The sequence below is a fragment of the Callithrix jacchus genome, chromosome X, assembly GCF_049354715.1.
Source record: "Callithrix jacchus isolate 240 chromosome X, calJac240_pri, whole genome shotgun sequence".
NCBI classification, from domain to species: domain Eukaryota; kingdom Metazoa; phylum Chordata; class Mammalia; order Primates; family Cebidae; genus Callithrix; species Callithrix jacchus.
This window is the reverse complement of record NC_133524.1, coordinates 108,189,940-108,216,574: the sequence shown is the minus strand read 5'-3', so window position 1 is coordinate 108,216,574 and position 26,635 is coordinate 108,189,940. Positions and strand designations below refer to the sequence as shown.

Here is a 26,635-nt window from a genome sequence, read left to right as displayed (position 1 = left end):
TACCTTGGTTTCAGGATAAGGTAACATTGGCATGGCATCCATCAGAAGCTTAATGAAAGAGTTCATCTGCTTCAATTAATTTACATTAGCTTTCCTAGTTGCTACACTGAATTATTTATTTCCAATGCAATTCAGTTTGGACTCTTAGTCTATTGAATCTTGATCATCTAATATAAGGTATTTTAGTGAATAAGAATTTCTAGCTACCTATTGAAAATATTTCTAAATTTCTGAATCCATTTTCTTGCCTCAGTGGAAAACTCAGGGTTCGAGCACGATTTGGCTGCAACGCATCACCTCATTCATCTCCAGGGTTACTTCAGCTGATCTGGTTCCCTAGGCAAGAGCACCCTATATCCCTCTTCACTGCAAACATCTCCTTCTGAAAAATAAGAATCCCACTGACAAGGATTGTCTTCTCAGAGAGAAACAGAGAGGGGAGGAAGTTACTTTTCTCCTATTTTAAAAATTAGAAATGGGGTCCTGATATGTTGTCCAGGCTGGTCTGAAACTCCTGGCTTTAAGTGATCCTCCCACCTCAGCCTCCCAAAGTGCTGGGATTATATGCATGAGTCACTGCACCCAGCCAGTGGCTATTTTTTAATTGAGTATATATAAGAAACTGTACCCCATTTATTTTATTATACTTTAAGTTCTGGGGTACATGTGGAGAATGTGTAGGTTTGTTACATAGGTATGCATGGGTGGTTTGCTGCACCCATAATCTCGTCATCTACATTAGGCATTTCTCCTGTTATCCCTCCACTTGTCCCCCACACCCGACAACAGGCCCTGGTGTGTGATGTTCCCCTCCCGGTGCCCATGTGTTCTCATTGTTCAACTTCTACTTATGAGTGAGAACATGTGGTGTTTGGTTTTCTGTTCTTGTGTCAGTTTGCTGAGAATGATGGTTTCCAGCTTCATCCATGTCCCTGCAAAGGTCATGAACTCATCCTTTGTTATGGCTGCATAGTATTCCATAGTGTATATGTGCCACAAATTTCTTTTTCCAGTCTATCATTGATGAGCATTTGGGTTGGTTCCAAGTCTTTGCTATTGTGAGCAGTACTGCAATAAACATAGGTGTGCATGTGTCTTTAGAGTAGAATGATTTATAATCCTTTGGGTATATACCCAGTAGTGGGATTGCTGAGTCAAATGGTATTTCTGGTTCTAGCTCCTTAAGGAATTGCCACACTGTCTTCCACAATGGTTGAACTAATTTACACTTCCACCAACAGTGTTAAAGCGTTCCTATTTCTCCACATCCTCTCCAAACATCTGTTGTTTCCTGACTTTTTAATGATCGCCATTCTAACTGGTGTGACGTGGTATCTCACTGTGGTTTTGATTTGCATTTCTCTAATGACCAGTGAGATGAGCTTTTCTTCATGTTTGTTGGCTGCATAAATGTCTTCTTTTGAGAAGTGTCTGTTCATATCCTTTGCCTATTTTTTGATGGGGTTGTTTGTTTTTTTCTTGTAAATTTAAGTTTTTGGAGGCACTCTTAAGTAGAGTCCATTGCTGAATTTTTTTTTACCATAATGTCACCATTTAGATCATCAGTGTTTATTACCCTAGACTAGACATGGTGAAGGTGTAGGATATGGGATCAATTCAGGCCTTGCCCTGGTTTTCCTGTCAAAGTAGATACCTAACTTAGCTAATTTTATTTTAATCTGTGTATAATTCCTAGAAATTGGGTTTTAGGAAAGGAGTACTCATTACCTGAGGTCTGATTTAGTCAGGTATTAGTAAATTTGGATGTTCAGTTTCTAGTATAATGCTAGATTACCCCATCTGGGTCAGTCTGTTGCTGAAAGCTTTTGCTGTAGCAGAGAAAGCACAGAATAAAAAGACCCAGGTCTTGTCTTATTTTCTAGATGCTATTTCTCAGATTTTGTTTGCCACTGAGGAGTTATTTAGCCTGTATAAAATAAGCTCAAATTATTTGTTATATAAACATATATATGTATGTATATATGTGTGTAAATACATATATAGTTGTACATGCACACACATTGTCCACATCTTAAATATTATTGGTAATAGTGAATGTTTATGATCCATTTCCACTAAGGACAGAACCAACAAGGAATGGAGTAGGAGACTTTTGAGTTATATATTTGGGAGAAATTCCTAACTATAAATGTCAATGAAATAAATATATTCTCACAGGTAGGTCTATAGAATTTCTGTTATCGGAGAGTTTAAAAAATTAGAATATAAAATTGTCTGCTAGGATAGTTTAGATATTAAGTATTTAGGTTGTAGAGAAGGGAGAGGATATAGTGGGGAAAAAAAAGATTTGAAGTTGATAAACCAGGGACTCTAATTCTGGCTCTGTCATTTATAACTGGATGCCTTTAGTAACTTACTTTCCCCTCTTGAGCCTCAATCTGTTCGTCCAAAAAGTGAGGGTTTTGAAATCAATTGTTTTTAATATCATTTCCAGCTCTGACATCCTATGAGTCTGGGTGCCTACAGATTAACAGGATAGGCTCACAAGGTCCTTTCTGGCTCTGAAATCATGTTCTTCTATCGCATTTGAAATGAAATATAATTCAGTTCTATTCATTTATTCCCACCATTCAAACAACTAGGCCAAGAACTCTGAAATGAGCTATGTTCACTCCTAGTCTCTCTCTCTGAGGGGGAGAGGCAGGCATAGAATCTCAGGAGTTGACTTTTTCATCCCCCTCTGCCTGGCATTCTATCCTTCACCTCTGCCAAAATGGCAATATTCATGGAAAAGCATTTGTAGTTCTCTCACTGGGTGTCTGACAGCTGATTGTTCCTTGTGACAGTAGAAAATGGAGAGATTTTCTTGTCACCTAATGCAGAGTTTTGGTCCTTCTCACTGAGCTCAGTGACATTTTCTAGGAAGGGTGAAAATAATCACCACCAGCTCTCACCACCACCTGGTAAGTTTTGTTTGAATGTCACCTATGGCTGCACCCAAAGAAAACTTGTTGGCTTGGGAGGGAGCCAATGGTAAATGGCTTAAATTGGGTCTATGCCATCTCATAAATCTGAACTCATGGCCAACCATTCTGAATAATATCTTTGCTGCTTTTGGATATTATGGGAGTGTGTTTTGACTATTTGGAAATAGATTCCGTGGAATCCTGATACTGGACAACCTGATACTAAAAATATCTGGATCTGCTTAAGTGGTAAGGACCAGAAGGTGGATTTAATTTCATTTGCAACAGCTCTGCTTCAGTACTGAACACAATTTGTACAAGGTCCTTGATATAGGGGGAAATGTTACAGAAAGGGAAACTGCTGAAGACAAATTTCTCCTATTTTAAAACATATCACAGGCTGATTCAGTCTAGGTAGGGACTGAGTTCTCAATATGCCTCACTGTGAATCTATTTTATGTACATTCTAGGACAGTGCTCCAGAACACCAGGAAAAACCAATCCCTTGAAGGGTTAAGCTCTTTGTCAATGTTCCATGCAGGATTCAGAGCTGCTGGTGATGTGGACATACGGCTCTGTGGCAATTTGTATTTCCATGTCAGTGGAGGCTCCACCTCAGTAGTGTATAGAATTATGCTTAAGGTAGTGAAAAAGGAATCCCTCCAGGCCTATGCTCTGTGGTCTCAGCATCAGCAGGTGAAGCTGGCCATATTGTATATTATTATTGTTATTGGCAATTAGCAGTGATTTACTTCTCATTTTATTCTTATATCTCCCTCAATCTCCTGATTACTCTCAATGACACTTTTTAAAATACATCTACCTTGTCACTGCTGTCACTGATGTATAGGCACAAGCTCCATCAAGCAAGCTGCCCTTGGTGCCATTTTAATCAGATTCATCCATTAAAAAATATTAGGTGAAAGATATAAGATCAATCTCACAAAGTTCATTATCTTAGGCCCTATTCCTACTCCCTACCCCACCCACAATGGACACCTCTGTTGCCTGAGATTAGTCTTTCCAAATCATAGTGCTCATAATCGTCTGTGATAAAGCCTCACTCAGTAAGTTAATAAGAACCCTTGGTTTCTTTGGCTGCCGTGGATTATTTGTTCTAATGCTGAAAATAAGTAAAAAGCACTTGCCTCACTGAGCCACAGCTGCTGGATGGCTTGGGGAGATTCCAAATATATATAATTGGTTGTCTCCCTTAGGGTGGCAGCATTTGGAGGCCCAGATGATGAATGGAGTCTCCCACTGCGGAAGACACTGATGCAAATGAAGACATTGATCCAAACAAACCTGGTACCACGAGATAGCAGGAAAGACTAGAGAGGGCTGTTGCACACCATCTAAATGTCAAGAAGGAAAGGTGGTGTCCCCACCCACATCCAGTCAGCTAGGACTAACCTCAGATTCTCAAAGCCGAGACTATAAAAGCAGAGACTCTCAAAGTGGCACTTCACACGATATACCATGATTTTTAACCCTCTAACCAGGACTAATAACCAACTGCTATGCACTGATATGGCTACTCAACTGTTAAAATATTGAAATATTTCCATACCAGTTGGTAAATAGCTACCACTCCAGTTGTACCTTCTGGGACGCACCCAGACCTCCCTACAATCCAGCAAGTAAGGGGCAACATCTGGAACAGCTGGTAGAATCTAGGACTCTGTTCCAGAACTATAACTGGCCTCCATTTGGGTTTATTGGTTTCTTAAATATTCTGAACATCACTACAGTAGGCAAAACCCTAAAATGCTCCCCCTAGATTACCCACTCTAGTCATCAAGACTATGAATATGAAGAGATATCACACTTGTGATTACATTATATTACGTGGTGAAAGGGATTTTGCTAATGTAATTAAAGTTAGTATTCAGGGAGATTATCCAGGTAGGCCTAATCTAATCACATAAGTCTTAGAAGCAGAGTTTCCTCCAACTGGTAGCAGAAGGAAAAGCACACAGATCTTACATGGTGGCAGGTGAGAGAGAGCAAGAGGGAAGGGGGAAGAGACCCTTATAAAACCATCAGATCTCATGAGAACTCACTATCATGAGAGCAGCATGGGGGAACTGTTCCCATGATCTAATCACCTCCCAGGAGGTCCTTACCCCAACATGTGGGGATTATAATTTGGATTATAATTCAAGATGAGATTTTGCGTGGGGACACAGTCAAACCATATCATTCCATCCCTGACCCCTTCCAAATCTCAAGTCCTTACCTTTTAAAATACAATCATGCCTTTCCAACAGTTCCCCAAAGTATTAACTAATTCCAACATTAACCGAAGAGTCCAAGTCCAAAGTTTCATCTGAGACAAGGCAAGTCCCTTCTGCCTATGAGCTCAAGTAACTAAACAAGATAGTTACTTCCTAGATACAATGGGGGTACAGGAATTGGGTAAATACACCCATTCCAAATGGGAGAAATTGGCCAAAACAAAGGGGCTACAGGCCCCATTCAAGTCCAAAATTCAATAGGGCAGTCATTAAACTTTAAAGTTTCAAAATGATGTCCTTTGACTCTGTGTCTCACATCTAGGTTACACTGATGCAAGTGGTGGGCTTCTATGGCCTTGGGCAGCTCCACCTCTGTGGCTTTGCAGGGTACAAAGCCCTCCATCCTGGCTGCATTCACAGGCTGGTGTTAAGTGTCTGTGGCTTCTTCAGGTACACGGTACAAGCTGTCAGTGGATCTAACATTCTGGGGTCTGGAAGATGGTGGCCCTATTCTCACAGCTCTACTAGGCAGTGCCCCAGTGGAGACTCTGTGTGGGGCCCCCACCCCACATTTACCTTCTGCACTGCCCTAGCAGAGGATCTCCATGAGGGGGCTCTGCCCCTGCAGCACACCTCTGCCTGCACATCCAGGCATTTCCATGCATCATCTAAAATCTAGGTGGAAGTTCCCAAACCTCAGTTCTTGTCTTACACCCACCCGCAGGACCAACACCACGTGGAAGCTGCCAAGGGTTGGGGCTTGTACCCTCTGAAGCCACAGCCCAAGCTGTACCTTGGTACCTTTTAGCCATGGCTACAGTGGCTGGAAAACAGGGCACCATGTCCTTAGGCTGCACACAGCAGTAGGGGCCCTGGGCACAGCCCAGGAAACCATTTTTCCCTCCTAGGCCTCTGGGTCTGTGATGGGAGAGGCTTCTGTGAGGTCTCTGACATGCCCAGGAGACATTTTCCCCATTGCCGCATTGTCTTGATGATTAAGATTCGCCTCCTCATTGCTTATGCAAATTTCTGCAGCTGGCTTTAATTTCTCCCCAGAAAATAGATTTTCCTTTTCTATTACATTTTCAGGCTGAAAACTTTCCAAACTTTTATGCTCTGCTTCCTATTGAATGCTTTGCTGCTTATTAATTTCTTCCACTTGATGTCCTAAATCATCTCTCTCAAGTTCAAAGTTCCACAGATCTCTAGGGTAGGGGCAAAATGCCACCAGTCTCTTTGCTAAAGTAAAGCAAATGTTACCTTTATTCCCATTCCCAATAAGTTCCTCATCTCAGCCTGGACTTCATCATCCATATCACTATCAGCATTTTGGTCAAAGCCATTCATTACGTCTCTAGGAAGTTCCAAACTTTCCCACATCCTCTTGTCTTCTGAGCCCTCCAAGTCTTTAGGAAGTTCCCAACTTTCCCACATTTTCCTTTCTTCTTCTGAGCCCTCCAAACTGTTCCAACCTCTGCCCATTACCCAGTTCCAAAGCTGCTTCCACATTCTCAGTTACCTTTACAGAAGTGCCCCACTCCTGGTATGAATTTACTGTATTAGTCCATTATCATGCTGCTATGAAGAAATACCCAAAACTGGGTAATTTATAAGGAAAAGAGGTTTAATTGACTCACAGTTCCGCATAGCTGGGAGGCCTCAGGAAACTTACAATCATGGTGGAAGGCACCTCTTCACAAGGCAGCAGGAGAATAAGTGCCAACAGGGGAAATGCCAGATGCTTATAAAGCCATCAGATCTCAGGAGAACTCATTCACTATCATGAGAACAGCATGGGTGCCCCCATGATTTAATTGCCTCCCACTGGGTCTGGGTCCCTCCCATGACACATGGGGATTATGAGGATTATGATTCAATATGAGATTTGGGTGGGACATAGCCAAACCATATCAGCCAGCAATCTGAAACACAAGGAAGATTTGATGTGCATTGCTGGCTTGAAGATGGAGTGAGGCAAGTAGTAAGAGATTCAGGCAGTGTGCAGGAGATGAAAGGGGTCACCAGCTCCCACTATAGAAATGAATTCTATAAACAATATAAATGAACTTGGAAGCAGATTCTTCTCTAGAGCCTCCTGATAAGAGCTCAGCCACATTGACCCCTTAACTTTAGCCTTGTGAAGGCCAGTATGACTGGAGTGGAGTAACCAAGGGAGAAGAGGGAAGTAGGAGATGGAGTCAGAGAGGTAATGGGAGTCAGTGACAGATAACATATGGCCTCATGGACCATTAGAAAGATTTGGGTTTCTATTCTAAGCATGATAGGGAGCCATGGGATGGTTTTGAGCAGAAGAGGTATATGATCTAACTTGTATTTTAGTAAGATTGCTGTGTCTGATTAGAAATAGACCAGAGTGGGATTAGGGCAAAGAAAGAGTACAATTATGAGACCATTGTACTAACCCAGACAAAAGCTGATGGTGGCTTTGGTGAGGTTGGTCATAATGGCAGTGATGAGAAGTGGTCAGATTCTGAATATATTTTGAACTGGATAGGATGTGAAGTGTGAGCAAAAGAGAGTAGTGAAGAATGTCATACAGATTTTTGGTCTGAGTAACTGGAAGGGTGGAGCTGTTCATTACTGAGATGGGGAAGAGTAGGAAAGGAGCAGGCCTGGTGGGAGAGGGAGGTGAGACAGAGATCCAGAGTTGACTTTTAGACATGTGAAATTGGAGATGCTTATTAGACATCCAGGTAGAGGCATTGGGTAGGCAGTGGTCTACAAGTCTGGAGGAGAGGTCCAGGGTGACAATAGAGATTTGGGAGTTGCCAGCATACTCATAGTATCTAAAGTTATGGAACTAGATGAGATCTCTAAAGGAGTGAGATCTCACACACTCTTTTAGTGTGAGAAGAAAAGAAAAGAGATCTGAAAATGAAGTCTGGGGCACTCTGATATTTAGAAGTTGGAAAAATGAGGATGGATTATCCAGAGTCTGAGACAGAACAGCAAGAGGGATGGGAGAAAAATCAAATAATGTACGGTATTATAATACTATGTTATTCCCAGTATGCTAATAAGTCATATGCTAGTAAGTGGTACAGTCTGGATTTAAATTGAGGTAGTCTAACCCCAAGACCCACACACACAACCTCTACATTATCATGTTGACACTTACCTTGAGGGCAACAAGCACCACAAATGTACTTTCTTCTTTTTTTTGAGATGGAGTTTCGCTCTCGTTACCCAGGCTGGAGTGCAATGGCACAATCTCGGCTCACGGCTACCTCCGCCTCCTGGGTTCAGGTAATTCTCCTGCCTCAGCCTCCCGAGTAGCTGGGATTACAGGCACGTGCCACCACACCCAGCTAATTTTTTTGTATTTTTAGTAGAGACGGGGTTTCACCATGTTGACCAGGATGGTCTCGATCTCTTGACCTCATGATCCACCCGCCTCGGCCTCCCAAAGTGCTGGGATTACAGGCTTGAGCCACCGCGCCCGGCCCATGTACTTTCACTACAAGGGCCCTAACACACCTTCTTTCCTTTCCTCATTTTATCACAACTCTGAACTAACTGTTCAGTCTCCTTGTCCTATCAGTTCTGGTGATAAAAGGGCTCATTATAATCCTGAAGGGATGAAGAGCCCAATTCTGCTCTAATTTCTTCCAGGATAAGAATCACTGATGCTTCATCAGCATACCCACTGTCTGTATCTCAGCTCCCAAGAGTCATCTCTTAAGAAAACAGAACAAAACATAAACCCTGCTAGCTTTTACTTCCACTGAATAATCCAAACTATGGAAGCTACAGTAAGTCTAAGGAATAGTATAGTCTCTAATCGGGTGAAGGAGTTGCTCAGTTCAAGTTGTAGGAATATCATGACATTGGAGCAAATCCATTTCAAATTTTAGTAACTGTCTCTTCCCTTTGGGATGCCCTGAAGCAATCTAGGTATTTTTTCTCATTTCAGCTTGTGCTTTTCCCTGTTGCCAAACCATTGGCTGGAATCTGATCAAGGGTTACTACATTTCACTGGGGAGAAAAAAAAACATTCAGAACTATGGAGGACATTTTAATAGTGCCCTCCTCCCTTGGGTAATGTGGAATCTATGAACACCTGCCGATAATCTCATTTCAGTCAACAATTTACATTTTCTGGTAGATTCTGTAAGAGAGACAAGAGCTAGGTACTGCAAGTGGTTTAAAGGGAAAGACACAGTTGATACCATTAGGGAGCCTGAAGTCAAGTTTAGAGGGGAAAGTCTGACATGAGTAACATAACAATAGCACTATTGTCATGAGTATAGTAGCAGTGATTTCAGAGAGCATGGGCTCAAGAGTAGTCAGACTGCCTGGATTTGAAAACTGGACAGCCACTTACTGTGGTTTTGGGCAACTCAACCTCTTTCTGCCTCATTTGACTTCTCTGTAAAATGGGGAAGATAACTAGCTTTTCATTTGTTGCTTACTCTCATATCTGTTCCCTGCCTGTTTCTTGTATCAAGAAAACCACATTTGTCACAATCCTTTACCCTTTGGTGTTTGAGCAGATTCAACCAATCAGATGGTAGGAGGAAGGGAGAAGCTAGACTATTTCTTCCGCATCCCAACCTCACTTATTGTGGTGCCTCCAATAGCAGCTGTAGCTCCTCTGGGGCTCACCTCCAAATACCTCCAGCCATCTCCTCCCTACTTGGTCCCACCTTTTGCAGAGACTGCCCATCTTGGCTCAAACTCCAGCCAGAGTGCTGGGGCTAGGAACACTACCTCTTCCTGTTCACCCTCAAACTCCAGGGATTAGAGGGGCTTCCTGCTGTTGCTAATCTCTGGGTTGTCTCATTATTCCCTTTTTAACTTGTCAGCTCTTACATCATCTGTGTAACCAATCCCTATATTAAATCTAGATTTAAAAGTTCTAGAGTGGACTGGATGCAGTGGTTCATGCCTATAATCTCAGCACTTTGGAAGGCCAAAGCAGGTGGATCACTTGCAACCAGGAGTTTGAGACGAGCCTGGCCAACATGGTGAAACACTGTCTCTACAAAAAATACAAAAACGAGCTGGGTGTGGTAGAGCATTCCTGTAGTTTCAGCTACTCCGGAGGCTGAGGCACAAGAATCACTTGAACCCAGAAGGTGGAGATTGCAGTGAGCTGAGATTGTGCCACTCTACTCCAGCCTGTGTGACAGAGCAAGACTGTCTCAAAAATAAGGAAGGAAGAGAGGAAGGAAGGAAGGAAGGAAGGGAGGGAGGGAGGGAGGGAGGGAGGGAGGGAGGGAGGGAAGGAAGGAAGGAGGGAAGGAGGCAAGTTAGGAGGGAGGTTTGTTGGGAGAGAGGAAAAAGAAAGCAAGCAAGCCCTAGAGTGATTTCTGCTTTCCTGGCAGCACCCCAACCAACATGTATCTGATTGAATTGTTCTCAGTTACATTTAGGAAGTACAAATTGAACTGAGCCCTAAAGAATAGGTCAAATTTGGAAAGACAGAAAAGTGGTAATGGGGTATCAAATCTCATTTTTGGCAAGGAAATTGCTTGTACACCAGCAGGGATTGGCCTAGTGTTTCTTAAAGGCAGCAATGCTGTAAAGATTGGCTTCAGTCTTCTCTGCCTCCCATACTCTAATCCCCCAGGAAACTATCTTTTCAATAGGCTGTGAAGCCCTCCCTGCCCCAACAAGGAATTTGCCCCAACAATGAGGAGAAGCAAATACAGTAGTCACATCTCTAGGAGCTGCGTGACTAAGTACAGAGCCTACCTTTAAAAAAATAATACAAGGAGATGAGGTGTGTTTATGTGTCTTCCCACATCCCAAATCTGGGCGCTCACATTGCAGTCTACCTGACTCAGCACAGAATCCTAGACTGCCTGACCTAGAAAAGCCCCAGGCCCTTCCTTTAGGCCCAAACTGAGCTCCTTCTCATTCACTAAGGCTTAAAGAAGTCAGTAATATGAATGTAATAAATAATAGTATCTAGCATATAGATAAGTCTTTATCAAATGCCAGGCACTGACTAAGTACTTTCTGTCTATTACTATTATAGCTACTATAATAACTACCAATTTGTAAGCATTTATGTGCCAAACACTATACAAAACACTTCGTACAAGTTATCTTATTAAATTCTCACACCAACCTTATAAGGTAGGTACTATTATTAACAACATTTTATGGGTGAGGAAACTGAGGCACAGAGATAAAAGTGACTTCCCCAAGGGCACACTTTTTTTTTGAGACAGGGTCTTGCTCTGTTACTCGGGCTAGAATGCAGTGGCACAATCTCAGCTCCCTGAAACCTCTACTTCCCAGCTCAAGCAAACCTCCAGCCTCAGCCTCCCAAGTAGCTGCGACCACAGGTACATGTCACCATGCCCAGCTCATTTTTCTATTTTTTTGTAGAGATGGGGTTTCACCATGTACATGCTGGTCTCAAACTCCTGAGCTTAAGTGATCTGACCACCTCATCCTCTCAAAGTGCTAGGATTACAGGTATGAGCCACCACACCCGGCCGAGGGCACACTCTTAATAAGGTCTGTCTAAACCCAAAGTAACAGAGATATCTCACTTCCTCCTTTCCTGCCTGCATCTCAAGCCCCCAGGCCCTGATACACAAACCACACCAGACTCCTGCCCAACCTCAGACTTACCTAGCTTCACCCTTCCCCTTGGTTGACTAACTTGCTGACTGTTTATCCTTTAAGTACTGTTTCCCTTGGCTTTGGACACACAGGGACTTATTTCTTACGCTGAGACTCCCTATTGCCGCCCCCAACACACACCGACTAGCTCTCTTTTTCTCCTTTAGTGTCCAGCCAACTTCACACATGCAGTTTCTTCTCAACTCTGCCCCTAATACTTCCAGCCTCCCCAAATGAGCAAGCCGACAAACACACAGAGGGAGTAAACAAGTCAGCACTACCAAGTTTATTTGCATGACAAGAATTCCTCATTGAACTAACACATCCTGCCTTGAGAGGTCTCAGCCCTGTTCTTTGCCAGACAACTCTTTGCACGCCTAAAACCTCTCTTGACATTATACTCACACTAGTAAATGGACTGTACAATATCCAGCTTCAGGGGAGGAGGAAGGAACATTCTGTCTGCAAACGCTGCAGGGGGCACCAAAGGCTGACTTTTCAGACAGACCTCCCTATCCTCCCTGGGCCTGGCCTGGCCCTCCCCCTGGTGGTTTGAGACAGCAACAGATTTCTTGGTAATTCTGCATCAATGCCTGCTCCTGGTTTTGTCAGCAAGCTGTCTGAGAGGCTGCATCTGCTGGGGATGAGAGCTCTTTGCCACCAAATTCTCAGGGTACTTTGTCAGGTGTGTGCCGAACAGCAATCTCTGCTTCCAACAGCAGCAACATTCTTTGATATCTGCTTCTACATGCTAATGATTTTGGTGACTGATAACAATGCAAGTGGAAATGGGATGAGGACAAATGAAAAGATGTAGGTTTTCTGTCCCTGTCCTAAATGGCAACAAAATAGGGCAGATATGTGAGCTACTCCTCTGGATCCCAGACTCAGCTGGAATGTTCATCAGGAACATCAGTAATTGTCATGGGTAACTCAGAAACAAGACCAACTATACCAGTGACAAAAAGGTTCCAATGCCCAAAGAATACCTCTCCCCATCTGCTGGCTGATACTCTTTACTCTTTCATTCATTCACTTAACAATAAATTAATAATTGAATAAATATCTATTGTATGGATAAATGAATAAACTTAATAACTTAATAAACATGTATCGAGGCACTACTATGTGCCACACTACATCGTTGGTGGTGGGAATACAATAGGTTGTAGGTGTTGTGAACTGAACGTGAGCCCGGGAATCTCGTCCAGCGAGAGGGTCCCAAACCTGGAAGAGGGCGTGCGCGGAAAGAAAGGAGACAGAGAGAGGAGGGGTCTGGAGGACTGGATGGGCTATGCCCATACAGTGATTTTAGTTGTGCAGTAGGTTTCCTTATATACTTTTTTCTTTAACATCATTACCTCAATGCAGATCATTACTCAAACAGAAAATTCCTTGGGGGATGATTCTGAGGCACTGTCAAAGGGAACAAATATTAATTTAAAAGATCAATGGGAAATAGGTGATGCTGATTATCGATATTGTCAGAACAATCAGTAACTTGGATAACAATCTTTAATTAACTAGAAGTCACAAGCTCAGCAGTAAACTGTGCATCTGTGAGAGACAAGGACTGCAGGGGAGGTCACTAGGCTGAAACAATGCCTGGTAAACAAAGTCATAAATCAGGAGCCAGAAAGGGGAACACAATACCCAATTAACTCACTTCAGCGTTCACCTGGCCATTATCTCATCGGCCAAGAAGGCTGAGGATAGTGTCCTGCTTAATCATTCTCAATTTCCTCTTTCATTCTCTTATTAATTTCCTCTCACTCATAGCTCGACAGCCTCCAGCCAGGGAAAATGTGTAAGGAGTCAAGCTCACCTAATGGCGGAGGCCAAGTTGATAGCCTCTCGCAGGGATTTCCCCCGACATGTAGGTGAACAAGACAAGCTGGGTCCCTGTTCTCATGGAGTCTACATGGACTCTCCAATCGTGGAACAACAGTTTCAAGTTTCACTATCTGCATTTTGTTTCTTTACCTTTAGGTTGCCCTTAACCTTTTATGGGTCACAAACTTCTTTAATAATCTGATGATCATGAATAAGAAAAAAGCATATATGAGAAAACATAGAGTTTGGCATCTCAAAGGGTTCATAGGCATCCTCTCACTATCATCCAGAAATTCCTTAAGATTTGCCCTCAGTTATAATGCAAGTATGCTTTGAGCTATGAGTAGGTCACTTAGGACTCAGTGTAAATGAGTATGTCCATTCCCTTATTGAGAGCAGGTTTTCCTATATGGCCAAGCAATTGAGAGATATCATAAGGCAAATGTGCCTGAGGAATACTGAGGAAGGGACAACAAGAAAAAGAGATTGAAGGCACTGAAGGAAAATGTCACCATCATCACAGTTTTACAAATAGTCAGGTCCGTGTAACAATCCCCAAGCCAAAGGTGCCTTTGCCTTCTACATAAAATAAGAATTACCCATGGATACTCCTGAGATAAAAATGACTATGTTTTTATTTCAAAAAATATCAGAGTTGAGGTTCAGAAAGTATTGCTCTTTGCAGTGTTCCTGGACCCCTGTCCACAACACTCTGAAGAGTGGTGCCAACCAACAGGTACCCCTGAACCTAAATAAAAGTTAAAAAAAAAAAAAAAAGAATTGATCCTTGGGTATTCCTTAGCCTTCCTACTTAAATTGGTTTCTGAATGCTTTCTTCATAGGATACAAACAACATTTGTAGACAAGTCAAATGTCCATGGTCCAAAAGTCATTGTCTGAGGGTGTGGTTCTTCTTGGCTTCTGCCTTATTCCCATAATCCTTATTCTGGGCACCAGGAATCAATTGACTAGAAAGCTAAGAGACACAAACATGAGAAACTTGAGGTTTAAAAACTAAATGTGAGTTCTGAGTTATTAATATTAATAAGGTCTCTCTCTCTTCCTGTGGTCACTGAAGCCCTGTGCCATAGCCTGGCTCAATGTGAGAGGCAGAATGGGCAAGGAGGTGTCCTTTAGCTATAACACAGAGGTCAAAATACCCAGTGGAGCATCAGAGGTTACAACCCACTGTATTACCCTGCCTTATACTTGAGATCTGACAGCAAAACTACATTATCTCGGCTGTCAAGGTAAATCTGCTTTTCTTTAAAAGAGGAAATAGAAAAAAAATCTAAGAGTAAAAATGTGAGAGGCAAAAGACATTGTATTTCTCTCTTTTCTCACAGGATTTTGCTCTTGCCTCTGTTTTGTTCTCTATTCCAATTTCCCCCTGAGTATTTGAACTTACATAATTCCTGGGTCTATAAAATTGTGAGCTAATCACAAAGATTTGTCAAGGAATGTATTTATCTCAAAGCCCTTCATAATAAATGTAGCATATTGGGAATTTCCCAGAGTATAAGGAAAGAAAGTACTGTAGGCCTCCTCGTTCATTAGAAAATCAACACCAATTATTAAAGAAGGTTTGTACTAGTGTGATTAGAATCATCTCAACTGATTCCATCAAAGCTCCCACTGCCCTGGCCCTAAAGATTCTTGGGGTATAGGGAAGTTTACATTGCCAGATGGATATTCTAGGAGGTTATACCACAGGGTTTTTCTTTTAATACCTTATTTCATACATTTCGTACAGGCTCACTAATCAACTTAGAGATATTTTATGTTAAAATCTCTCCATTCTTAACTTGGATACACTTTCCGGCCCATAGTAGGCTTTCATTTAATATTTATTGAATGGACAAATTAATTAATTGCTAATGCATAAGACCTCCCAGAATATTTTAAAATAAAGACAGAACAACTGACAAAGCTAACTAAACCTAAGTTTACTGTCCTCTTGTTTAGGGGTTAGCAAATGCTGTCCATAAAAGGCCAGATAGTGAGTGTCTTAGGTTTTGTGGACTCTGTCTCAACTACCCATTATAATACAAAATCAGTCATAGGCAGTACATAAATGAATGGGCATGGCTATATGCCTATAAAAATTTACTTATGGACACTGAAATTTGAGGTTCATATCATTTTCAAATTTCAAAAATGGTTTTATTTTTTCAATCACTTAATAATGTAAAAATCAGTCTTAGCTCATGGGCAACACAAAATCAGGCAGCAGTCAAAATTTGACCTGCAAACCATAGTTTACACCCTCCTATTCTAGTTGCTTCAAAATATGTCTATTTTCAACCTTTGAAGACTTAAACTCTGTGAAGACAAGGGCTCTGCTTTAGGTTTTCTCTATAGTCCTCTCATGCCTGGTAAAATATGGTGTATATAGTAGATACTCAATACATACCTTTTCACTGATTGATAGAGAAAAGGCTGGGGAAATCTCTGATCTATAGTTTGACAACGGTGTTTAAAAACACATAATGTCAGCCAGGCGTGGTGTCTCACATCTGTAATCTCAGCACTTTGGGAGGCCAAGGCGGGCGGATCACGAGGTCAAGAGATGGAGACCATTTTGGCCAACATGGTGAAACCTGTCTCTACTAAAACTACAAAAATTAGCTGGGCATGGTGGCGTGCACCTGTAATTTCAGCTACTCAGGAGGCTGAGGCAGGAGAATCACTTGAACCTGGGAGGTAGATGTTGCAGTGAGCAGAGATCGCGTCATTACACTCCAGGCTGGTGACAGAGTGAGATTCTAACTCAAAAAAAAAAAAAATACATAGTGTCAATTTATATCCATTGCAAATGTTTAGTGTTTGTAGATCAATAAATTTCTATGGTAATGGGTAGGGGCATTATCTAATGAAAAGAAAATCTACCCAGATGATATATTTCATAATTACAGTTAATATAGTACTTCATACTTTCCAAAGTACATTTCCATAATATATTATCTGATCCTCACAAGAGCTCTGTGAAAGTAGGCACTATTATCTGAATGTTACAGATGAGGAAACAGACTTCCAAGACTTGCCTAGGGTTTCAAAGCAGGTGTGGTTTTTTTCATTCATTCATTCTTTCCATAAGAACTTGTAAGTCTGCTATGTATAAGGAATTAGATGAGAGGGAACTCAGCTCTAGTGACCCCTGAAGTGATTTTCAGAAGTTCTCTAGAAGATGGAAGTATGGCTTGGGAAGTTAAAAATTAGCTTCTGATAAGTGAGGTAGGAAGTTAGAAAACATACATTATGACTATCTGAGTATGTGAGACCAGTAACAATTCTAGCTGGGGACAGACCTGCAGCTTTTCCCATGTCCCAAGTGATAAAGCATACCTCTATCTTCATCCAGGCTCAGAAATGAAGTCCTGATTGCCTTAAGTGCATTATTTCTGAAAACTGCAAGTTGAGTTCAGCAAAAACCACCATTCTCACCATATTATGGAAGAGGTTCCCTCACTCCCCAATCGAAAGACACAGGCTGGAAGAACGATCTGTGCCTCCTTGACTTAAAAGGCTTAATGTACATCTCTGAAGATGCCCAGTAAAGGTGACAAGCAGTTCAGTGAGATTCAGGAGTACCATATCGGCTATGAATGGTGCTCCAAGAACTGTGCAGTATATGACCTGCACAGCTGAATGCAGGATCTCTAAAAGGTCACTTCTGAAGCAGAAAAAGCTATGTTTTTTCCGCAGGAAACAAGCAAAAGAGAAAACTGGGCAGTCAAAGGCCTATATGCAGGGATCTGTTCTTCAAAATCTCAAATCTCTGATCAGGCTCTGTTTCTGTTTCCACATATTTTGCAGGAAGCTTCCTGATGCCAGTGCACTTCCCAAAAAGAAAGTATATCTCAGTGGTTAAGAACTTGGCATCAAAGGCAGCCCCATCTAGATTTGAATTGTAGTCCACCAGTTTCTAGCTGTACATCCTTAGACAAAGTTTTTCACTTTGGTGAGCCTATTTGCCAATATATAAAATGGAAATAGTAATGGAAACTATCTCATCATGCAGTTATTAATATTTAATCATATGCTTGAAAAGTGGTAGGTAATATTGCTGAGGCTCCCTTCAGTTTCATATCTGCCTTTGGGTCTTCAATTAATTTCTTCTACAAAATTGATTGTACACCTATTTTGTGCCAGACTCTAGGACTGACCTGTAAAACTACAATAGTGAACAAGACAAAGTCTCTAACCTCAATGGGCTTTGATTCTACTGGCATAGCCTAAGAATAGGCATATAGAGAAGAATCCATTAATAATTATTTATTTGCAAGGATTGGTATGAGAAAAAATAGAGCAATAAACAAGTACACTTTAAGTCTGTTGGTCAGGGAATGTCTCTTTGAGAAGGTGACATTTGAGCTGAGAACTGATGGATGAAAATAAGCCAGCTGTATGTTCCTGTTTAGAAAAAAATAATTGAAATATATCAGGCAAACATTTTCCCCCAATTTCTGCCTTTTTATCCAGGCCTGTAGGCCTCAGGTCATTTTAAAGATGTTCTGGGGGAGTCAAGCCTTGAGTTGCAATTTTACTGGGGAAATGAAGGAGGGCAGAAGGAGCATTTGTTTGGTAGTTATGGGTATGCCCATAACAAAGCTCAGAAAGGTTAGCGGAAGAGTGAAGACGAAACAAAGGTATTTGGCAGTGAGGACACAAGAAGTTCAAGCTAGCTGGCACTTCTGATGTGAAGTAGGGTGTGGCAGGATGCTAAAGAGAGGCTAATCTCTCCAATTATTAGCCCACTGAATTCTGTGAGGATACTCCTGTCCAGGCAGTAATCCCATAGATAGGAAATGAAGTAAGTGTTAGATGTGCATAAAAGCATGAGTCAAAAGACTTCGATTCTAGATCTTCTTTATCATTGACTAGATCTGTGAACCTAGAGAAGTAATTTCTCTCTTCATAACCTTAACTTGTACATTTGTGCAAGGTAACAACTTCACAGGGTGTCCTGCCAACTTCGCAGTTCACAGGGTGGGTGTAAAAATCAGATACGAGAAAGTATGTGAATGTGCTAGGAAAAGCATAAAGCTCTAGACAAATGTGAGGTACTGGCTCTCTAGTGTCCCTTTCCCACTGATAGGCTGACAGGTGAAACACTTGGCATTTCATTTTCTGGCCCATCTGTTTGATATTGGCCAGAAAACTTCTATGTAGAGAGGAAAATAAACCCAGAAAGTCCAAAAAGTGTCCAATCTCATGGACAAGCACCTCTTCTAAGGATGTAGGGAGGATTCTCCCATCATATGAGCTCAGAGGACACTAGGAGGCCATTATTTCTTTTGAGTACCACCTGAGATATCACAAGAATTATTTCTGCAGTAATAAACTAGAGACTTAAAGGAAGTAATGTTTATTTCCAAGTCTCAACTGTGATACACATATTTTATATTACCCAGAGGCCTCTATGATACTTTTCTTTCTGAACGTACGTAAGGCACTCTGCTCCCAATTTCTCCCTCCATCCTACTCCATCGAGGCCCCACCCTCCTTCCATAACAATAGAGAGGGGGTGACATCTACTAGGAAGGAGCCACATTTTGTCCTTTCCCTGCCTCCAATTACCCTGAACCCTTTTTCCCCTTCTCCCCTCACCATTATCCCACCTTGTGGTAGGACAGGGAGGACAGGAATGGGAGAAAAACTGAAACTGACAAGATGACTACAGAAAAGGTATGGGAAACTGAAGAAGCCTGGCAATTCTACTGGCTGATGTCATGAGAAATTATGAATTTTAAAACTGCCCAAATTTCATTCTATCAGAAAGTAAATGACTTTGCTGAAGGCAACAGAATGAGTCAGAGGTTAGATCACAGACATAGGAAGCCTGGGGATCCTGTGCTCTCACCTATTTGCTTGCCACTTTTCCTGCCATATCCCCTGGAATCAGAGAGGGAAAGATGATTAAGGCCCATTATTTATGGCCTGTATTGATTTTGTGAGTACACATGTGTTCTATATACTAAATGCTCTCTTGGTTGGTGACAGGCTCTCTAAATAAAATCCAGTGATGCCTGTGAGGACCTTGCAGGACCATTTTAGAAGATGAAAAGGAGATCCCTGTGCAGTCTCAGGGATGAAATACACTGGATCAATTGCAATTTACTTTTGTTCTGCCACTTTTATTGTTCCCCATACAAGGCAGCCTGCTGGCTTTCCATTAGAAAGACCAGAGAGTGCCAAGCCTAAATAACCACGAAATATCCTTTCTTTCCATGCTCTCTGCCTTTCTCATTCATTAGTTAGAAGGCCATCTCTTTGGGTTGTATTCTGTACACTTTAGGAAAGGCTGGGGAGACTACTGGTTATTTATTCTGTCTTTGTTCCTCCTCCTCACTATCTTCTTTCCATAGTAGCTGCCTGATAAACTAACTTCATTCATTTTCCTGTATGGCCTGATAACATTATCACCAGGGATGCACAAATTATACCTACTCTCCACTGTCCTGTGTCCTGTCAACAGAGAGACGGAAGGTTGCATGGACAGGGGAAGAGAGGGACAGGTGGGAAGGAGGAAGAGCTGCTGATTAGCTACTCTGGCCTGCTGATTTTTACACACACACACACACATATATATTTTACTTTCTGTAAATTCTGGGGTACATGTGCAGATCATGCAGATTTGTTATATAGGTATACACATGCCATGGTGGTGTTTTGCTGCATCCATTGCCCTTAGGTATTCCTCCTAATGCTATCCCTCTTCAATCCCCCAACCCCTTTGACCTTTCCCTGCCTCCCTCTAGCCCCCCACCCCCAGGCCCCATTGTGTGATGTTCCCCTACCTGTGTCCATGTGTTCTCATTGTTCAGCACCCACTTACGAGTGAGAACATGCAGTGTTTGGTTTTCTGTTCTTGTATCAGTTTGCTGAGAATGATGGTTTCCAGTTTCATCCATGTCCCTGAAAAGGACATGAACTCATCCTTTTTTATTGCTGCATAGTATTCCATGGTATATATGGGCCACATCTTCTTTATCCAGTCTTTCATTGATGGGCATTTGGGTTGGTTCCAGGTCTTTGCTATTGTGAACAGTGCCGCAATAAACATACATGTGTGTGTCTTTATAATAGAATGATTTATAATCCTTTGGGTATATACCCAGTAATGGGATTGCTGGGTCAAATGGAATTTCTTAAGGAAATTACATTTCTTGTGTCCTTAAGGATTCACCACACTGTCTTCCACAATGGTTGAATCAATTTACTCTCCCATCAATGGTGTCAAAGCGTTCCCATTTCTCCAGCATCTGCTGTCTCCTGATTTTTAAATGATGGTCATTCTAACAGGCATGAGGTGTTATCTCAATGTGGTTTCAATTTGCATTTCTCTAATGACCAGTGATGATAAACTTTTTTTTTCATATGTTTGTTGGCTACATAAATGTCTTATTTTGAAAAGTGTCTGTTCATATCCTTTGCCCGCTTTTTGATGGGGTTGTTTTTTTCTTGTAAATTTGTTTAAGTTCTCTGTAGATTCTGAATATTAGCCCTTTGTCAGATGGGTAGACTGCAAAAATTTTTTCCCATTCTGTTGGTTGCTGGTTCACTCGAATGATTGTTTCTTTTTCTGTGCAGAAGTTCTTAAGTTTAATTAGATCCAATTTGTCTGTTTTGGCTTTTGTTTCCACTGCTTTTGGTGTTTTAGTCATGAAGTCCTTGCCCATGCCTATGTCCTGAATGTTATTGCCTAGGTTTTCTTCTAGAGTTTTTATGGTGTTAGGTTTCATGTTTAAATATTTAACCATCTAGAATTAATTTTTGTATAAGGTGTAAGGAAGGGATCTAGTTTCAGCTTTCTGCATACGGTAAGCCAGTTTTCCCAACACCATTTATTAAATAGGGAATCCTTTCCCCATTGCTTGTTTTTGTCAGATTTGTCAAGGATCAGGTGGTTGTAGATGTGTGTAATTAATTCCGAGACCTCTGTTCTGTTCCATTGGTCTATGTTTCTGTTTTGGTACCAGTACCATGCTGTTTTTATTACTGTAACTTTGTAGTATAATTTGAAGTCAGGCAGCATGATGCCTTCAGCTTTGTTCTTTTTGCTTGGAATTGACTTAGCTATGTGGGCTCTCTTTTGGTTCCATATGAAGTTTAAGGTGGTTTTTTCCAATTCTGTGAAGAAAGTCATTGGTAGCTTGATGGAGATAGCATTGAATCTATAAATTACTTTGGGCAGTATGGCCATTTTCATGATGTTGATTCTTCCTAACCATCATCATAGAATGTTTTTCCATTTGTTTGTGTCCTCTCTTATTTCCATAAGCAGTAGTTTGTAAGTTCTCCTTGAAGAGGTCCTTGACATCCTTCGTTAGTTGCATACCTAGGTATTTTATTGTCTTTGTAGCAATTGTGAATGGGAGTTCACTAATGATTTGGCTCTCTGTTTGTCTATTATTGGTGTATAGGAATGCTTGTTATTTTTACACATTGATTTTGTATCTTGAGACTTTGCTGAAGTTGCTTATCAGCTTAAGGAGATTTTGGGCTGAGAAGATGGGATTTTCTAAAGATACAATCATGTCATCTGCAAATAGGGACAGTGTGATGTCCTCTCTTCCTATTTGAATACACTTATTTCTCTTGCCTGATGCCTTAGACAGAACTTCCAATACTATGCTGAATAGGAGTAGTGAGAGAGGGCATCCTTGTCTTGTACCAAATTTCAAAGGGACTGCTTCCAGTTTTTGCCCATTCAGTATGATATCGGCTGTGAGTTTGTAATAAATAGCTTTTATTATTTTGAGATACAATTCATTGATACCTAGTTTATTGAGAGTTTTTAGCATAAAGGGATATTGAATTTTGTTGAAGGCCTTCTCTGCATCTATTGAGTTAATCATGTGGTTTTGTCTTTGGTTCTATGTGATGAATTACATTTATAGACTTGCATATGTTGAACCAGCCTTGCATCCCCAGGATGAAGCCCACTTGACTGTGATGGATAAGATTTTTGATGTGCTGTTGGATTTGGTTTGTCAGTATTTTATGGAAAACTTTTGCATTAATGTTCATCATGGATATTGGCCTGAAATCTTCTTTTTTAGTTGCATCTCTGCCAGTTTTTGGTATCAGGATGATGTTGGTCTCATAAAATGAGTTAGGGAAGATTTCCGTTTTTTGTATTGTTTGGAATAGTTTTAGAAGGAATGGTACCAGCTCCTCTTTGTACCTCTGGTAGAATTCGGCTGTGAGCCCATCTGGTCCTCGACTTTTTTTGGTTGGTAGGCTATTGATTGCTGCCTCAACTTCAGACCTTGTTATTGGTCTATTCAGGAATTGAACTTCTTCCTGGTTTAGTCTTGGGAGAGTGTAAGTGTCCAGGAATTTATCCATTTCTTCTAGATTTAATGGTTATTTTGCATAGAGGTGTTTGTAGTAATCTCTAATGGTAGTTTGTATTTCTGTGGGATAGGTGGTGATAGCCCATTTATCATTTTTTATTGCATTTTTTGATGTTTTCAAAAAAACAGCTCTTGGATTTACCAAATTTTTGAAGGGTTTTTTGTCTTTATTTCTTTCAGTTCTGCTTTGATCTTAGTTATTTCTTGCTTTCTGCTAGCTTTTGAATTTATCTTGCTTCTCAGTTCTTTTAATCACGACATTAGGGTGTCAATTTTATATCTTTCCTCACTTCTCTGGTGGGCATTTAGTGCTATAAATTTCCCTCTAGACACTGCTTTAAATGTGTCCCAGAGATTCTGGTACATTGTGTCTTCATTTCTACTGGTTTTGAAGAACATCTTTATTTCTGCCTGCATTTCATTATTTATCCTGTAGTGACTCAGGAGCAGGTTGTTTAGTTTCCATGTAGTTGTGTGGTTTTGAGTGAGTTTCTTAATCCTGAGTTCTAATTTGATTGCACTGTGGTCTGAGAGACTGTATGTTATGATTTCCGTTCTTTTCCATTTGTTGAGGAATGTTTTACTTCCAATTATGTGCTCAATTTTAGAAGAAGTGTGATGTAGTGCTGAGAAAAATGTATATTCTGTGGTCTTGGAGTGGAAAGTTCTGTATATGTCTATTAGGTCCACTTGATCCAGATCTGAGTTCAAGTTATGAATATCCTTGTTATTTTTCTGTCTTGTTGATCTGTCTAGTATTGACAGTGGTGTGTTGAAGTCTCCCACTATTGTTGTGTGGGAGTCTAAGTCTCTTTGTAGGTCATTAAGAACGTGCTTTATGTATCTGGGTGCTCCTGTATTGGGTGAATATATATTTATGATAGTTAGCTCTTCTGGTTGCATTAATCCCTTTACATTATGTAATGCCCTTCTTTGTCTCTTTTGAACTTTGTTGGTTTAAAGTCTGTTTTATCAGAGACTAGGATTGCAACACATGCTTTTTTTTTTTTTTTTTTTTTTTTTTGCTCACCATTTGCTTAGTAAATCTTCCTCCATCCCTTTATTTTGAGCCTATGTGTGTCTTTGCATGTGAGATGGGTTTCCTGAATACAGCACACCAGAAGGTCTTGACTTTTTATCCAATTTACCACTCTGTGTCTTTTGATTGGGGCATTTAGCCCATTTACACTTAAGGTCAATATTGTTATGTATGAATTTGATCTTGCCATTTTGATGCTAGCTGGCTGTTTTGCCTGTTAGTTGATGCAGTTTCTTCATAGTGTGGATGGTCTTTACGGTTTGGTATGTTTCTGTGGTGGCTGGTACTGGGTGTTCCTTTCTATGCTTAGTGCTTCCTTCAGGAGCTCTTGTAGGGCAAGCCTGGTGGTGACAAAATCTCTCAGCAGTTGCTTGTCCATATGGAATTTATTTCTCCGTTGCTTATGAAGCTTAGTTTGACTGGATATGAAATTCTGGGTTGAAAATTCTTTTCTTTTAGGATGTTGAATATTGGCCCCCACTCTCTTCTGGCTTGTAGAGTTTCTACCAAGAGATCCACTGTGAGTCTGATGGGCTTCCCTTTGTGGGTAACTCAACCTTTCTCTCTGGCTGCCCTTAGCATTTTTTCCTTCATTTTAACCCTGGCATTTCTGACAATTATGTGCCTTGGCATTGCTCGTCTTGAGGAATACCTTTGTGGTGTTCTCTGTATTTCCTGGATTTGAATGTTGACCTACCATGCTAGGCTGGGGAAGTTCTCCTGGATAATATCCTGAAGAGTGTTTTCCAATTTGGTTTCATTCTCCCCATCACTTTCAGGTACACCGAGCAAACATAGATTTAGTCTTTTCACATAATCCCATATTTCTTGGAGGCTTTGTTTATTCCTTTTCACTCTTTTTTTTCTCTAGTCTTACCATCTCACTTTATTTCATTGAGTTGATCTTCAATTTCTGATATCCTTTCTTCTGTTTGATCGATTTGGCTATTGAAACTTGTGTATGCTTCATGAAGTTCTTGTGCTGTGTTTTTCAGCTTCATCAGGTCATTTATTTTCTTCTCTATTCTGGTTATTCTAGTTAGCATTTCGTCTAACCTTTCTTCAAGGTTTTTAGTTTGCTTGCATTGGGTTAGAATGTGCTCCTTTAGCTCAGATAAGTTTGTTATTACTCACCTTCTGAAGCCCGCTTCTGTTCAATTCATAGAACTCATTCTCCATCCAGTTTGGTTCCCTTGCTGGTGAGGGGTTGTGATCCCTTGGAGGAGAAGAGGCATTCTGGCTTTTGGCAATTTCAGTCTTTTTGCACTGGTTCCTTCCCATCTTCATGGATTTATCTACCTTTGGTCTTTGAAGTTGGTGACTTTTGGATGTGGTTTCTGAGTGGACGTCCTTTTTGTTGATGTTGAAGCTATTTTTGTTAGTTTTCCTTCTAACAGTCAGGCCCCTCTGCTGCAGGTCTACTGGGGTTTGCTGGAGGTCCACCCCAGACCCTGCTTGCCTGGAAGTCACCCATGGGGCTGCAGAACAGAAAGACTGCTGCCTGTTCCATCCTCTGGTAGCTTCGTCCCAAAAGGTTACCTGCCAGATGTCAGCCAGAGTGCTCCTGTATGATGTGTCTCCTAGTCAGGATACATGGGGATCAGGAAGCCACTTCTGGAGGCAGCCTGTCCCTTATCAGAGCTCAAGCACTGTTCTGGGAGATCCATTGCTCCCTTCATGGCTGTTGGGCACAGATGTTTAAATCTGCTGAAGCAGAACCCACAACCACTTTTCCCAGGTGCTCTGTTCCAGGAAGGTGAGGGCTTTGGAAGTCCCTGATGGGCTGCTGTCTTTTTTTTTTTTAGAGATGCCCTGCCCAGCAAGAAGGGAATCTACTTGACAGTCTACCTGCAGAGGCCTTGTTGAGCTACTGTGCTGGGCTCCACCCAGATGCTGTGTAAACTTCCCGGCAGCTTTGTTGACACAGGCAATGTTGAAACAGCCTACCCTAGCCTCAGCAATGGTGGGCACCCTTCCCCCAACAAAGCCTGAATGTCCCAGGTCGAGCTCAGACTAATATGCTGGCTGTGAGAATTTCAAGCAAGTGGATCTTAGTTTGCTGGTCTTCGTGGGAGTGGGACCCACCAAGTCAGCTTCCTGGCTTCAGCCCCGTTTTTCAGGGGAAGGAGCGATTCTGTCTCAATGGTGTTTCAGCTGCCACTCAACTAAAATAGCCACCCAGTTTTGTACTGGAAGCCTGGGCGCTGGCATTATAGGTGCCGGAGGGAATCTCCTGGTCTGTGGGTAGTATGGACTGTGGGAAAAGTGCAGTATCTGAGCTGGAGTGTCAGAGTGTCCGCAAAAGTCCCTAATGGCTTCCCTTGGCTGGGAGAGAGGGTTCTCTGGCCCCTTGTGTATCCCAGGTAAGGTGATGCTCCACCCTGCTTTGGCTTGCCCACCTTGGGCTGTTCCTACTGTCTAACCAGTCCCAATGAGATGAAACTGGTACCTCAGTTGGAAATGCGGAGATCACTCATCTTCTGGTTTGCTCTCACTGGGAACTGCAGACCAGAGCTGTTCCTATTCGGCCATCTTGGTGGAAGTCATATATATATGTATTTTGAGAGTCTCACTCTGTCTCCCAGGCTGTAGTGCAGTGGTGTGATCTTGGCTTACTGCAACCTCCACCTCCCTAGT

At 41.6% G+C, this 26,635-nt stretch overlaps 1 protein-coding gene across 2 annotated transcripts in view; it reads left to right on the top strand.

Moving 5' to 3' along the window:
- TRPC5 (transient receptor potential cation channel subfamily C member 5) overlaps nucleotides 1-26,635 on the top strand; it is a 298,330-nt gene that overhangs the window by 238,981 nt on the left and 32,714 nt on the right. The gene's annotated exons all lie outside the window — the stretch shown is intronic.